The 17,239-nt window shown below is 36.6% G+C and overlaps 1 long non-coding RNA gene across 1 annotated transcript in view; it reads right to left on the minus strand.

Annotated features, from left to right (window-relative positions):
* The window catches only part of LOC128314336 (uncharacterized), an 88,479-nt gene extending 79,408 nt beyond the window's left edge, over positions 1–9,071 (minus strand). Inside the window, exon 1 of the long non-coding RNA XR_008295862.1 lies at positions 8,496–9,071. This is a non-coding gene — a long non-coding RNA (uncharacterized LOC128314336). The remainder of the gene's footprint in view (positions 1–8,495) is intronic.
* Between the last annotated feature and the right edge of the window lie 8,168 nt (positions 9,072–17,239).

The following is a 17,239-nucleotide window of genomic DNA, read 5'->3' on the forward strand; positions in this document are numbered from 1 at the left end:
GAGCTATATTTAAGGAGTAGTTTCATATTAGACATATACTGTCAAAAGTTTATCCTCTCAGTTAATATTACAGAGCAATGATCACTGGTAGCCCATGCTGCTATAGTTTTTATACATGGCCCATCAATTTAATTTTTTCATAGTAGCATGAATTTTAAACAAATCTCCCAAGTGATTTTTCAGGTAGTCCTCAGAAAACACTTTCAGAAAGATCGATTTAGAGGACTGAAATTTTATTCTTCATATTCTAACTACAAATAATTTAAAATATATCCAAAAGTGAACATGTGAGGTCAGCTCTGTGAAGGCTTTGTTCCTGAGGGTTACATGTATTTCACTGTGGACAAGTGCAGTATAATGCATTTAAGGAGATTGATCCATATTAGATATGAATAATGGTCTCCCACCTCCCAGGAAAGGTGCTTGATAGGCTTTATTTCACACCATATGTTGGAAACTTTATACTGCTTATATGTATATTGTAATTTTATGTCACTAGAACAACAATTACAGGATATATGTATTGTGATATGTACCTCATACAAAAATGATCTCTGTGAAGTTTCCCCTAGTGCCTTTTATGGTGCTCTAGGTGTCTGACGTGATTTTTTGGAATACTGTAATTATATTTAGAAATGATACAGGGGCACCTGGGTGGCCCAGTCGGTTAAGCATCAGAGTTTGGCTCAGGTCATGATCTCATGGTTCGTGAATTTGAACCCTGCTTGGGGCTCTCTACTGGCAGCGCAGAGCCCTCTTCAGATCCTCTGCCCCCCTCTCTCTCTGCCCCTCCCCTGCTTGTGCTCTCTCTCTCTCTCTCTCTCAAAAATAAACATTAAAAATAAATAAATAAACTACTAAAACTGAAACAGGAAGAAATAGAAAACTTGAACAGACTGATAACTGGGAAAGAAATTGAATCAGTAATTAAAAAACTCCAACAAACAAAACTCTAGAGCCAGACAGCTTCACAGGTGAATTCTATCAAACGTTTAAGAAGAGCTAATACCTATTCTTCTCAAACTAGCCCAAAAAATTGAAAAGGAAAGAAAATTTCAAAATTCATTCTATGAGGCCAGTATTATCTTGATACCAAAAGCAGATAAAGACTCCACTGAAAAAAACAACAAAACAAAACAAAAAAACAAAAAACAAAAACACTACAGGCTGATATCCCTGATGAATATGGATGCAAAAATTCTCAGTAAAATACTAGCAACCCAAATCCAAGAATACATTAAAAAAAAACCATTCCCCATGATCACATGGGATTTATTGCTGGGTTGCAAGTGTGGTTCAATATTTGCAAATCAAACAATGTGATAAACCACATCAATAAAAGAAAGGATAAGAACCATATGATCATTTCAATAGATGCAGGAAAAGCTTTCAACAAACATCCATTCATGAGAGAAACCCCAAAAAAGTAGGTTTAAAAGAAACATACCTCAACATAATAAAGACCATCTAGAAAAAACTCACAGCTAATATTATCCTTAATGGGGAAAAACTGAAAGATTTTCCCCTAAGGTCAGGAACAAGACAGAGATGTCTCACCACTTTTATTTAACATAATACCGGAAGCCCTAGCCACAGCAATCAGACAACAAAAGCAAATAAAAGGCATCCAAAGCAGCAGGGAAGAGCAAAAGTTTTAATATTTGCAGATGACATGATATGCTATATAGAAAACCCAAAAGACTCCACCAAAAAAAACTGTTAGAACTGATAAACGAATTCAGTAAATTCTCAGGATACAAAATCAATGTACAGAAATCGGTTGCATTTCTATGCATCAATAATGAAGCAGAAAGAGAAAGTAAGGGGTCTATCTCATTTACAATTGTACCAAAAACAATAAGATACCCAGAAATAAACATAACCAAAGAGGTGAAAGTCCTGTATTCCGAAAACTGTAAAGCATTGATGTAAGAAATTGAAGATGACACAAAGAAATGTAAAGACATTCCATGTTCATGGATTGGAGTAATAAATATTGCTAAAATGTTTGTGCTACCCGAAACAACCCACATAATTAAAGCAATCCCTATCAAAATACCAAGAGCATTTTTCACAGAGCTAGAACATATAATCATAAAATTTGTATGGAACCACAAGAGACCTTGAATAGTCAAAGCAACCTTGAAGAAGAAAAGCAAAGCTGGAGGCATCACAGTTCTGGACTTCAAGTTATATTACAAAGCTGTAGTGGACAAAACAGTATAGTACTGGCACAAAAATAGGCACATAGATTAATAGAACAGAATAGAAAATCCAGAAACGAACCCACAACTATATGGCCAATTAATCTTTGACAAATCAGGGAAGAATATCCAATGGGAAAAAGAGTCTCTTCAACAAATCATGTTGGGAAAACAGGACAGCAACACACAAAAGAATGAAACTGGACCTGTTTCTTACACCATACACAAAAATAAACACAAAATGGATTAAAGACCTCATGTGAGACCTGAAACCATATAAATCCTGGAGAACACAAGCAGTAACTTCCCTGACAGTGGCCATAGTAATTTCTTTCTAGATAAGTCTCCTGAAGTAAGGGAAACAAAAGCGAAAATAAACTACTGGGACTTCCTCAAAATAAAACTCCTCTGCACAGCAAAGGAAACAATCAATAAAACTAAAAGGCAACCTACAGAATAGGAGAAGATACTTGCAAATTACATATACCTATATATAAAGGGCTAGTATCCAAAATAGATAAAGAACTTATAAAACTTAACACCCCCCAAATGAATAATCCAATTAAAAATGGGTAGAAGACATGAATAGACATTTTTCCAAAGGAGACATCCAGATGACTAACAGACACATGAAAAGATGCTCAACATCACCCATCATCAGGGAAATATGAGTCAAAACTACAATGAGATATCACCTCACACCTTTCAGAATGGCTAAAATCCACAACATAAGAAACAACAAGTGTTGGTGGGGATGTGGAGAAAGGGGAACACTCTTGCACTGTTGAGAGAAATGCAAACTGGCAGAGACACTCTGGAAAACATTATGGAGGTTCTTCACAAAATTAAAAATATAGAACTACCTTATGATCTGGTAATTGCACTATTAGGTATTCACCCAAAGACTACCAAAATACTAATTCAAAGGGATACGTGCACCCTAATGTTTATAGCAGCTTAATCTACAGTAGCCACAGTATGGAAACAACCCACCAAAGAAGATGTGGTATACATATATACAATGGAATATTACTCAGCCATAAAAAAGAATAAAAATTTTGCCTTTTGTAAAGACATGGATGGAGATAGAGACTATTATGCTAAGCAAAATCAGTCAGTCAGAGAAAGGCAAATACCATATGATTTCATTCATATGTAGAATTTAACAAACAAAACAAATTAGCAAAGGGGGTAAATAGAGAGAGAGGCAAACCAAGAAACAGATTCTCAACTATAGAGAACAAACTGATGGTTTGGGGTGGGGGAGATGGGCAGGGGGATGGGTTAAATAGGTAGTGAGGATTAAGGAGGCACTTGTGATGAGCATACAGTGATGGATAAAAGTGTTGAATCACTATATTGTACACCTCAAACTAATATTACACTGTATGTTAACTATTTGGAATTTAAATAAAAACTTAAACCCTCAAAATTTCATAAGTCCCTGCCTTCATGGAACTTGAGATTATTTGGGGACTAGAAGAAATAGAATTTAAAAATATTGATGTTAGTGACATGATGAGAACAGTACAGGATTCTATTGAAATAAATATTAGAAGAGTAATTCAAATAGTGGCACCAGGGAAATTTTCTTTTTTTCAGTACATTGTATTACGGAGAGACCTTAAACATTGGTAGGAACTAGCTAGATAAAGAAGAAAATGGAAAGAAATGTGTTTCTAACAGAAAGCCATAGGTGAGAGCAGGCTATGTTCAGCTGATGGAAATAAGTTTGGCCTGTCAGGACCAGGTGTTTAGGGTGTGAGAGATGGCAACTGTGAAGTAAAAGAGGACTAAGTCAGACAGAGTCTTGAAAAGCACGCTAGGGACAGTAAAGGTCAGAGCAGTGGGGAACCAGTGAGGTTTGTAAGCTAACATGATCATATTTGCCTTTTAGAAATGTCAATCTAGCTACAGAACTGAGACTGGACTGTAGAGAGAGAAGACAGGAGGCAGGAACACCACTTAGCTTCTATGGAAGCCCGAACTGATCAATAAAATACATGAATACAAGACAGTCATTGAGGAGGTAGTATTTCTAGGTATTTGTGAATCATTGGATGAGGTGAGTGAAGATGGAAATATAGCCAATGGAAATTAGGTTTTCATATAACTCAATGGGTAATGTCAGCCTTCCTTGAGATAGAAACCACAGAAGAAAGAATCTAATGGAAGTCAACAACCATTCAGTTTTGGATATGTTTATGTTTTCTATGGGATCTATACGTGAATCTGACACATGGGTCATAAAATATAAGATTTAAAGCTCAGGAATGATATAGACATGTAGAAAACAAATAGCAAAATGGCAGACATAAATAATGCTTTATTAGTAATTATATTAATGTAAAGGGGTTAAAAACTGCAATCCAAAGGCAGACATTGGCAGATTTAAACAAAAAAATCCAACAGTATGCTGTCTACAAGAGACACACTTTAGATTCAAAGACACAAATAGATTGAAAGTAAAAGGCTAGAAAAATATGTACTATGCGAACAGTAACCAAAATAAAGCTGAAGTGGCTGTACTAATATCAGGTAATATAAACATTGAGACACAAAGTATAGCTAGAGATTAAAAAGGATATTTCATAATGATAAAATACCAATCCATTAGGAAGACATAAATGTGAGTATTTATGAATATATACATGAATTAAAAACTTACAGAACTGGAAAGCAAAATAGTTGGAGATGCTAAAATCAATTTCAGTAATGGGTAACACAATTAGGAAAAAGATCAAAAGAAAATGCAAGACGTGAAAAAACTATAAACTCACTAGACCTGACGGACATCCGTAAAAAACTCCACCCAACAACAGAAGATTACAGATTTTTCTCAAACTAGTGCAAGTGAGACATTCTCCCAGTAGAGAACATCTGTTAGACCATAAAGCAAGCTCCAATAATTCTAAAGATACTGAAGTCACATAAAGTATGTTTTTCACTAAGTGTAATGCAGTTTAATTAGAAATCAAGAAGAAATAAATCTGAGAAATTCACAAATATGTGGAAATGAAACAATACCTTCCTAATAACCAATGAGTCAAAGAGGAGATGCCAGTGAAAACTTTAAAATGTTAGAATATATTTTGAGATGAATGGAAAATGAGTACACAATTTATCAACATTTGTGGGATATATAGCTAAAGCAGTGCTTATAGGGGAATTTAGCTATAAATGACTATATTAAAGCTCAGAAAAGAGATCTGAACCTAGCTATAAACATATATTTTTTATCATCAATGTATAGATCAAGGGGTTTTGTTTATTTATTACTTTTCCTTTGAGTTGTTTTGTAAGTCTTAAAGCAGCTTATAAAAAAGTTGAAGAATACACCATTGATGATTGATTGATTCATTCATTTCTATTTATTTATTCATTTTTATTGAGGTACAACTGATATACACTATATTAGTTTCAGATGCACAACATAGTGATTTGATAATGCTATACATTATGCAATGTTCACCCTAAGTGTAGTTACCCTAAGTCACCATACAACATTATTATGATATTATTGACTATATTCCCTAAGCTGTACTTTTCATCCTCGTGACTTCTTTATTTTATTACTAGAGCTTTTTCTTAATCCCCTTCACCTATTTTGCACCCCCTCCCCACCCTTAACAACCACCAGTTGGTTCTCGGTATTTATAATTTGGTTTCAGTTTTTTGTTCATTTATTTTTGTTCATTTGTTTTTCAGGTTCCACATATAAGTGAAATCATATGGTATTTTTCTTTCTCTGCCTGACTTGTTTCACTTAGCATAATACCCTTATGTTTATTTACAACAACCAAGTTATGGAAGCGACTTAAGTGTCCACTGATAGAGGAATGGATATAGATCAAGAGCTTTTATTTTTGTGGTTTTGGATTTCAAAAACTCTCTGAGCCTTCTGATTTTGAGTTCAAAATTGAGTGTCAATGTGCTTTTTTGTTGGAGGAAAAGCTAACTTTCATCAGATTTTTAAAGGGATCCATAAACCTTAAATCAATTGAAAACTGATATTAATAGTAATTAAAACTTTAGGAACAAATAAAAAGTATTCCATACCTCCACATATGATCAAGAAAAGTGAGGAGATAATTATGCTAAGGCAGATTTATGGGACATACTAAGTGTCAGGACAGGACAGGGGGCTTTAAAAATAGACATGAAAATGATGGTTGTCAAACCTCTGTAAGAGCCATATTGGAAGACGCCTCAGAGAAAGCATCAGCACCAAATGCTGTCAAAGTATGTAGGTTAAATCCTAAGTGGGATTTAACTATGGCAATTTAAGGTTGGAAAACGTGCACAGCTTTGCCAACAAAAGGGTCCTGGTGGCAGCTGGGCACAGCATGTGTGAAAACCACACTACACGGAGGGTATACTGAGCACAGTAGAAAGTGACAAAGTTAAGCTATGAGGGTTAATAGTTTATTCAAGAACACATGCTAAGTGTCCTTATCAAAACAAAAACAAAAATAAAAGAAGACAGGGAAACTTTGAGAGTGTTGGGAGGTTTGCCCCCTGATTGTGGTGATGGTAGCATCGGTATTTACAGAAGTTCAAACTGTACACATGAAACGTGTACAGTTCATTGTATATCAATTATACCTCAATAAAGCTGTTAAAAACTTTTAAAATAAAATAATAGGACCTGAGGAAAAAAAGACGTTTGGCTGGGGAAAAAAAATAAGAAGACGCTAAAACAAAAATAAAGTTTCATGATGGTTCATAGCTTAGCCTTTAAAATCATCATCAGAGTGGGGTATGGTGTCTTTAATCACATATCCTCTGTACCTATCTCAGTGATAGAAGTAATCCCAGAAATGCTACGACTCTAACCCATAACATAAGTTCTCAGGCTTCTGGTCTTCATAAAAAGAATCATAGCCTTCAAAACTGTCAAGGTTTCAGAGAAGGAAGTGTTTCCTACTACTTGTGACTTGAGAAATTTGTATTATGGAGGAGAAAAACAACACATCATTGAAAAAATTATATAGGTCTGTGCCTGTGTTTTACTTCGTTTTCCATACAGGACCAAATTGTTTCTTCAGTTGAGAAAGTAAATTCAATGGCCTGAAGACCCAATGACCACACAGTTGATGAGATGGTCCACTCACATAACTTACCCAGCTATCTCGTGGCTCTCCTCTGGTGGATGGATGATTAGTTAAGACGCTTGTGTTTAGAAGCTCTTCATTTCCTCCCAAAGAATTCAAGGGGACATTGAAATTGCATTCATAATTATTTCCCTTAGGTCTACCATTTTCCTATTCCTCTGTCATCTTAAAATGTAAATTTTCCTAAAAGTGGTCTCATTTAGCAATTTAATGGGAAGTAGTTGATGAAATTCCTTTCTTGCATGACTCTTTATACCAGGGCCGCAGAGAGACTCCTTAGATAGAAAGTTGAGTGAGTGAGAATTGAGCTGCATTCAGCACAGCGGGAACCACAGTGACCCTCCATCAATTCTCCAAGGTCCCAGCACTAATTATGGCAACAAACATAAGCATTCTGGAGTAAGACAAGAAAGAAAACAAGCATTTCATGTTGATTTTGGTGCAGGTGCATTTATGTACATTTTTGAGAGGCAACCTTAGCCACGGCTAGGAGTGAGACGCTGATAGACTGCCTAAGTTTTTGGTTTTGTTTTTCAATGTTCACATATATCTTTACTGCTTACAATGATCTCATATAGTTTTGATCCTCACAAGCACCCTGTGAGGTAGGCAGTTTTTAGTTATTCGTTCTCTGTAAACACTGAAAGGTGCCAAGGGAAGTTTGCTCTTAGATCAAGTTTCCATGTGTTGAAAGAATCAAGAGAAGTTTTTTAAAAAACTGTTTTTCTTTTTTTTTAATGTTTATTTTTCAGAGACAGAGAGAGACAGAGCACGAGTGGGGGCAGGGCAGGGAAAGAGGGAGACACAGAATCTGAAGCAGGCTCCAGGCTTTGAGCTGTCAGCACAGAGCCTGACGTGGGGCTCGAACTCATGAGTTGTGAGATCATGACCTGAGCCGGAGTCGGACACTCAACCAACTGAGCCACCCAGGAGCCCCTAAAAACTGTTTCCCTAGCTTTAGTTTTAGAAATTACATTACACGTTTCTTATTTTCATAGCCTATCCTTTACAGAGAAGATGAAATGTGTCTGAAACATACCTTTGGATTCTTTTGAGATTCACTCTGACTAAGCTACATTTTTAGTTGAGAGAAGCATTTGTTTGTTTTTCTCACATTCTTTGAAGTGGGTGTTGTATCCAGTTACAGGAATTCTGAACATTAGTGCTGAGTTCTTACCTTTGGAACCAGGCATATCATGATTTAGGTTTGAAGAACTTGCAGTCTCTCCTCTGATGTGTTCAGGCTGAGTTTCCTTGCAGGACCAGCAGTGTTGACCTTCAATGCTGACAGAAAGCTTCTACATTTATGATGATGTTTAACTATTGTACTGCATCTTTCACACGCAAGAAACAATGCATTTTTGGAATTTTTGTACCTTTTCACCACTTTTACTCCTTTCAACAATACATTTTTGTAGTTTTTGTGCTTTTTCACAATTTTTGCTTCTTTAAAACCATGTATAATTTCTTTGAAGAAGTTTCTGTGTTTCGGGTGTCAGTTTGGGCTTGGGTTTGAGGCACAGTCCAAAATTACTCGGAACCAGAAACTGGAAACAGTATGGACACTTTTATTCAAAAGTGTTCTTATCATCACGTGATGAACCGTGGTGGAGGCAGTGGGCCTGGCGTGGGCTTCTATCTTATCATTTCTGGTTTTCTGGGTGAATCCTGGTGAGATAAGGAAACTCCTCCAGAAGTGGAGTTTCCAGTATGTTCCTTATTTGTGGAGGGGCACTGGTGTGGTGTCTTAAGGTCTGTGTGCCCTATCTATAGATTGCCCTATCTATAAATGCCCTATCTATAGATTGAGGGTAATAATAGTACCCACCTCACATGGATGTTGTGAAATTTAATTGATGTAAAGGTTTAAAACAGCTCCAGGGTGCCCGGTGGCTCAGTCAGTTAAGCGTCTGACTCATGATCTCAGGGTTTGTGAGTTTGAGCCCCTGCATTGGGCTCTGGGCTGACAGCACAGAGCATGCTTCAGATTCTGTGTCTCTGACTCTCTCTGCTCTGGCTCTCGGTTCACAACTCTGTCCCTCTCTTTCAAAAATAAAGAAACATTAAAAAAAAAGATTTAAAACAATGCCTAGTCAAACAATAACATCTTAATACTTCACAGCTAACGTTGTTATGATGACATTTAATCTCAGGGAGTTTTGTATTCTTATCCACAGGTTGGCAGAAGAGACCAGAGAAGCATTCAAGTCTCTGGCCTACAGCCTTGGGCTGATACACAACAGAGCCAAGATATAATCAATCCTCAAGCACTTTTTGCTAGATCACAGTGCCCCACAAGTGATTAATGTACTCCTGGCCTCTCCTGCCTCATTTTGTACTCATGATTTATGTCTTTGCACTTTATTGTGAGTAATATGTTTACACAAAGTCAGAAAATTGTATCATTGAAAAAAAAAAAAAAGAAACCAGAAGTGAGGCGGTCAGGTGTGTAACAGTTACAGCAAGATATTTTTGTCAGTTTTAGCTCAACACTTCCAGTATATTCTGCCATCTAGCCAGACCTCAGATCTGTCTTAAAGGCAAAAATCCAGAGGAATTTCAATTAGTTCCAATTTCAAAATAGAGGATTTTTACTGGACTCATGCAAACACAGACTATGGTGTTAGATAGATAGATAGATAGATAGATAGGGAAATCAGAAGACCCAGCTCAGATTTTTAAAACAAACATACTTCTTAGGGAAAATGAAGTTAAATAAAATTGTCATCAAAAGCTCTTACACCCTTTGAAAGTTAAACTACACAGTAAACTTGGATTACCAGCATTTTTCAGGCTGTTGCTTTGCAAAGTGAAAGCACCTTCCATTCACTAGAGACAGAAAGTGACTATGAACCTTCAGAAAGTTAAGTGCAGGTGCCATGTTGTTAATCCCAGCCTAGAAGATAAACTTTATATTTCCGAGAAGACTGTCCACAAACCCCGACTGTATTGTTAGCATAGTTTAAGAAGTTTTGAGTCAAGGAAAGGGGATTTACTTTTTGTGCTGCCAAAGCTTACTGGGTTTCTAGTCGAACACAGCCAAGAGGATAAACCGCGAAATAATTAAGAGGAGGTCTAAACTCAGATTTGTTCAGCTTGCTTCTTAGAATAGTTAATATTAACTGACTTTTACATTTAGATTCACTTAATTTGGCAAATGCCATGAAAACTAAATCACATAAGCTTTTCTACACTAACACTCTTTCTAGGACTGGGAAAAACTTATGAAATACTTTAATTTTGAGGTGTTCTACAAAGAGTCAGACTACAATAAAAAATGACTTTGTGAATAACAGCCAAACATTTTGATTGTCTTGAAAAATAATTTCAAGAAATAATTGATTATTTTAATAAATAAATGAGTAGCATCTTTATACTTTATACTCCTTCATACATTTGCCCTGAAATGAGTGAGTAGTGACTATCTTTAAAGATATTTTCAATGACTTTGTTATACTGTTGGACAGTTTAGGAAAATCAGAAGGTACTGTTTCTAGAATTCAAATGCAACTCAGCATGATATATCTGCTTCAGAAGCCCCAAATCCCTGAGACTCCATTCAATGGCAAACAGATGATAACCTTGGAACCCCAGAAAGAGGCAGAGACTATTTCATGCTTCTACTACAGACCCAGTTAAATGGTTTCAAGTGTTTTTTAATTGCATGGATTGAAATGTACAAAGAAATGGTGGATTAGACAGTGGAGTTTTCCTCCTACTTCCCTGCTTCATTTTGACAAGATTTCCCCTGCAAAATCAGAAATAGAAAAGAACTTCCTCTTATTCATGGTGATTATGTACCAGAGCACATTTTTAACATCTGGTTGTGTTATCCTGGAAAAGCATGGCCTATGTGGTGTAGGCTCAGAGAGGCTCAGAGTTCAGGGAAAAGAGATGAACGGCTAAAAAGCCATTTTAAACAAGCTCCATCCTTTGTTTTCATGCTTGGGAATACATGCTATTCAATAGATAGTCCATAGCAACCTTTGTAAAAATCTAGTTTCCTTTACTAAATATTGCTTTCACATCCTCCTTTATATGCCCAAACTTTGAGGTCTGAAGGCATTCAAGCCAAATTAGTTATCATTTACAGGTGCTGATGAACTAGGTGTTTTACATTACCAGAAATCTTCACCCAGTTACTAAAATATATCCATTTTTTACAAATGGGTTAACTGGGAAATGTAACTTGCCCAGATTTATAAGAGATGAGATGCTCAAAATGTTTGATTTCAAAATTCACACTTTAATTTTTGTGTTTATTTATTTTTCAGAGAGAGAGAGAGAGAGAGTACGAGTGGGGGTGAGGCAGAGAGACAGGGAAGCCCAGAATCTGAAGCAGGCTCCAGGCTCTGAGCTGTCCACACAGAGCCTGATGTAGGGCTTGAACCCACGAACCATGAGATCATGACCTGAGCTGAAGTCAGATGCTTAACCAACTGAGCCACACAGGTGCCCCTCAAAATTCACACTTCAAAACTACAGTGTGTGTTGCCTCTCATTATTTCAAAAAAAAATCTGTAATTTGGAAAAAAGACTATTTCAAAATATTTCTAATCATTAGCTCAAATTCATTGACAAATGTTTTCATTTACTCCTCTGTCTCTCTCATACACACACACATGCACTCTGGCATACAAATATATACATATATGTATATGTTTTTTCTTCATTATCTTAAGTTTTTATGTGTGCTTAATTTTGAAAATGGGCTGTTTTCTTGCTTTTTAAAAATATCTAGCTGATAATCATTTCATTTGAAATGGTTATTGTTAATTTTGCCTTCTCATTCCCAGAGTCAAAACCTATCTTTTTAAACCTCTGACTTTGCCTTATTTTTCCATCTATGTCAAACTTCTATGCAGGAACCAGGGTAAAAAGAATATTTAAGAGGAAGATAATAAATAGGAGAATGAAGGCTCATCCTCAATGTATTCAATTCTTCAAATTTTCCATTATTTTATATATTTTATGTTAAAGAACAGTACAGAGCGGTGCCTGGGTGGCTCAGTCGGTTAAGCATCCAACTTCGGCTCAGGTCATGATCTCACAGTTTGCAGGTTCGAGCTCTGCATTGGGCTCTGTGGTGACAGCTCAGAGCCTAGAGCCTGCTTCTGATTTTGTGTTTCTCTTTCTCTCTGTCCCTCCCCTGTTCATGCTCTGTCTCTCAGAAATGAATAAACGTTAAAAAATTTTTTTTAAAAAGAAAAGTACAGAATAATCTATTATAAAATGTTACACTAAAACTTGACAATAAAAGTGAAAAATCTGATTGCAAAATTCATTCTTTTTGACTAGTTAAAAGAGAATACATAAAAACTTCAAAACATTTAAAACAAATAGTGTTTCAATGGTCTCAAGTGTTAGAAAAGATAAATAATTCATAAAAATTCAAAGAATTTAGTTCTGCTATTTCCTTAAATGTAGGCAACAAATTAGTTTACTCTTGAATCGAGAAAGAATAAACAAATGAATTAAATTCTATTTCAAGACACCCATTCAGTATAAAAAATTGGTGTCAGAAACTAGCATTCCAATAGAAAATTTGCCTGTAAATACAAGTATTTGCACAAACATTTAGTCTTCCATTCATGGCCAAGAACTTTAGATTCAATCACTATTATATTCAAATACGGTCTTTATTTTTGGAAAGAAATATTTTAATACTTTATAATGGTGATGTTGGGACCACTGCCCCAGTTCACCGATATGTCCACAAACCAGGAAGCTCATCTGAAGCTTCCTCTAAAGTTTGTATTGGGATTTCACTACCTAGACATAATTATTAAACTATTGGTCAGGGGCTTGAACTCCGTCTCCAGCTATCCCCTTCCTTCCCTAGAGGTCATGCTGACCTAAAGTTCCAACTCTCTAATCACATGGCTGATCCTTCTAATGATCAGCCTCACTCCTGAAGACAGATAGGCACCCTCACACGTAAACCATAAATCACCTCATTAACCTAACAAAGAAACTCCTATTGTTAGAAAATTCCAAGAGTTTTTGAAGCGTTGTCCCAGGACCTGGGGATTAAGATTAAATGTATTTCTATTATACCACAAATCCCCATTATGTGTTCATTTTATCTGGTATGATGATTGATATAGAGCTTCTAATACTTTATTCTGCCATATACACTTTAATATTCTTCCTTTTTTGTTGTTGTTTTTGAGATTACTTTCCAAGGCAATATATTCCTTACATAAAATTCACATATAGGGTTTTATATACATAGAGAGTAAAGGAGAGAGAGAGAGAGAGAGAGAGAGAGAGAGAGCGCGCATTTACAGGAGCAAGAGGGAACACAGCTGCTACTATAGTTAAATGAGATTTAAAATAAAACAAGAGCAAAAAAAGTTCATAGATTTGAAATGCATGATGGTTTTCTACTGGTAGCTTAAAATTAATTCGTTACAGTCAAGACAGTTTAGGGCTGAGATTAGAACAGACCCAGATTCCAGGAACTTGAGTCTGAATCCCTCTTGTACCCCAACTGTAGAGATGGAGGGACCTAAAGTACAAGCAGGGATACAAGATGAAGCACCCCTGGGGGTGTCTATAGGGTTCCTGAAGTCATGAACATTTTGGAAAACTCCATGTCAAAAGCCACAGAAAGCCTTTCAAAGCAGGAAGAGGATGCCAGCATCTTCACAGAAACTAAGGTGGTAAGGAGGTATGGGACATTTTAGCAATCAGAGATGCAAAGTAAGTGTGTTTAGGGCTTGAAGCTTAGAAGCCCACAGTCAGCCCTGTGCCAGTTTGTCAGAGTCTTAGACTATTATGACTCCAAGTGTTCTATGATGGACTATTGTGCCAGTATGGTCCACGTAGACAACTGTTTGATTGCCTGGTCTTTCCTGAAACCTTCGTCTCTTCATTTCAACTTGTCTTCTGAGTTGTAGTCTGTCCTGACCCATATCTTCCCCAATTTCACTTGCTTATACATAGTCCTAACATTTCCCTTAACTAGACCACTGGTCCACAACATTGGCTACCCTTTAGAATCAACAGATGGAGCTTTAAAAGGTGCACTCTTAAGTCTACCTGCACACTAATTAAAATCCCTGGAATTAAAGCTTGTGTATTTGTGTGTGTGTGTGTGTGTGTGTGTGTGTGTGTGTGTTTTCAAGCTCTCTGGTGTTTTAATGTCTATCACCACACTTACCTGACAGGGTCAACTTCTACATGTAGTAGTTATAAAACAATAGAAATCAATAGCAACGCTATGGTTAGTTTGAATTTTGTTGCAAGGTACCAGACTAAATTTAACTCAACTGCTCAGTGCATGAATTTGAAACGCATGACCAGAAAGCATTTTTTTAATTTTTAATTTTTTTAATGCTTATGTATTTCTGAGGGGGGGGGAGGGTCAGAGAAAGACACACAGAATCTGAAGCAGGCTCCGGGCTCTGAGCTGTCAGCACAGAGCCCAACATGGGGCTCAAAGGCATGAACCATGAAATCATGACCTGAGCTGAAGTCAGACACTTAACCGACTGAGCCACCCAGGCACCCCCAGAAATCATTTTTTTGAAAAATAGTAGATAATCTCCCAGAGCAAAATAATAACTTTTTTGTCCCTTTAAGTTAGGGGAAGCTACACAGTATTATTCAAATCAGGCCCATAATATCTCTTGTGTGAGATGCTAGCACAGTACATTATCAGATGCCCCCACATTGCCTAAATTGGCACAAGACCAATTAAGAAGAAGAAAACTAGAGCAATAGAATTATAGTTGTCGACGTCAGAAAGCCTTTATACTATAATGACTGATTTTTTAAATAAGTAAGATCAAGAGAGAGAATATTTTCCAATTAGTGTATCACTTCTGTTATGGATAGGTTGGCTAAGCCAATTAAGTATGGATCAAAGAAGAATGCAACCTGATAGAGACCAATCCATTACTCTCTCACTCTTTTAAAGATTTTTATTAGTCCCTGTCATTCTAGAATGATATCAGTTATCATTCTAGGCACTGAGGATATTGATTAAGATAGATGACAAGGTCCTTGGTCTTAAGGAATCTACATTTGTCAACAGGAGTCAGATGAGAAACAAAGAATGCAAAGTGTAATGTTAGGTAGTAATCAATGCAATGATGCAATAATGCAGAATAAAGGGATAAAGGATGATGGAGGGATATGGTAATTTAGAACAGGTTGCTAATAAGGATTTGTCAAAATGGGTGAAGTTTGCCAGAGATCTGAATGAGAGAGAAAGGCGTACAAATACCTAACAGAAAAGCATTTGGGGCAGAAAGAACAGAAAATGCAAAGGCCTTAAGGCAGAAATGAATCTAGAATGAATGATTAAGGGCAACAGAATTAAAATATAGTGAGTTAGTGGAGAACAGAAGATTCAGTTTGAGAAACAGTGAAGGCCCAGTTCATACAAGGCCTTACAGACCTGAAAAAAAAATCCGAAAAAAATAAAGAAAAAAGAAGGGAAAATAGCATTAAACTCTTGTTTATAATTACCACAAACTGACTAATTATAATATAGTTTTTCACAATTTTAATAAATATTATGTGGAAAGAAGCAGTATATGGTCAAACAGATTTAGAAAATAAACAGATTTAGAAAATACTCGATCAAAATGGATCAGGTACATTTCTTTGCTGTAAAGCCTCTGATGGCATTTCATAATCTGATTTGTGATCAATCAAAGACAGAGACTGTAATCTGCATTTTTGAAATTTACTGTCCTTGATAATTTTCTCACTCATAGACTATCTTTCAGGACTAGAGTTCTTGGCCAAACACCATCAAAAGTTCTGTATGGAGAGAGATGAGTAGCTCACACAAAACTAGATCTGTGCTTTAGTCTGAAAGTGATTTCTCACTTGTCAAAGGAATATGCTGAGACAGGAGCATTTAAGAAATAAATTAGACTTTGTGGAGAGAAGTTTTTAAGGAGATTCACCCTTTAGAAGGACTGACTCGCCAAGTAAAAAAATTCAGCAGATACTCAGTTCTTCCAATATTTCTTCTTGCCCTGTTCTCCCCTCTCCTGTGTGTTCAGTTGCATATACGTTAGGCTGTTTGGTATGTCCCCACCGCTCTCACATGCTCTTGAAGTTTGGATAATTTCCATAGACTTGTCAAGCTCACTAATATTTGCTTCAGTCGTATAGAGTCTAATAACAATATTCTCGCAGGAAATCTTCATTTTCTGTTACATGGTTTTATCTCTAGTATTTCCATTTGTTTTTTTTTTCTTAAATTTTTTTCTCCACTAAAATTACCATCTGATTTTGCATATTGCCTACTTTTCCCATGAGAGCCTCTCACATATTAATCATGGTTAGTAACTTCCCTGTGAGATGTTCCAAGACTTGGGGCATATCTGACTCTGCTTTGGATTGTCTCCCCTTTTGGTGTGCTTCCTAATTTTTGCTGTTGAAAGCCAGACAACTCTTTTTTTTTTTAATTTTTTTTTCAATATTTATTTATTTTTGAGAGAGAGAGAGAGAGAGAGAGACAAGATGTCGGTCGGGGAGGGGCAGAGAGAGAGGGAGACACAGAATCTGAAGCATGCTCTAGGCTCTGAGCTGTCAGCACAGAGCCCGACGCAGGGCTTGAACTCACGAACTGTGAGATCATGACCTGAGCCGAAGTTGGACGCTTAACCCACTGTCACCCAGGAGCCCCGCCAGACAACTCTTTTCAGACTATAGACACTGAGGTAAATATTTTTTGTAACTCTTGGAAATGGGCATGACTTTTCTTCTGGTAACCTGCTGTGTGGAGGGTTGAGTTAATCTAATTAGGAGGTGAGCTGGGTTTGCAGCTTGTTAGGCTAATGTTACTCTCAGGACACCACAGGCTTAATCCTCTAGAAATATATTTAGGATGGGAGTTTGCCAGAGGCCTTTTTTCACATGTCTTCTCTTTTTTTGCTTCTGGTCTTCCCTGGGAGC

This window comes from Acinonyx jubatus, chromosome B1 (genome assembly GCF_027475565.1).
Source record: "Acinonyx jubatus isolate Ajub_Pintada_27869175 chromosome B1, VMU_Ajub_asm_v1.0, whole genome shotgun sequence".
NCBI lineage: Eukaryota > Metazoa > Chordata > Mammalia > Carnivora > Felidae > Acinonyx > Acinonyx jubatus.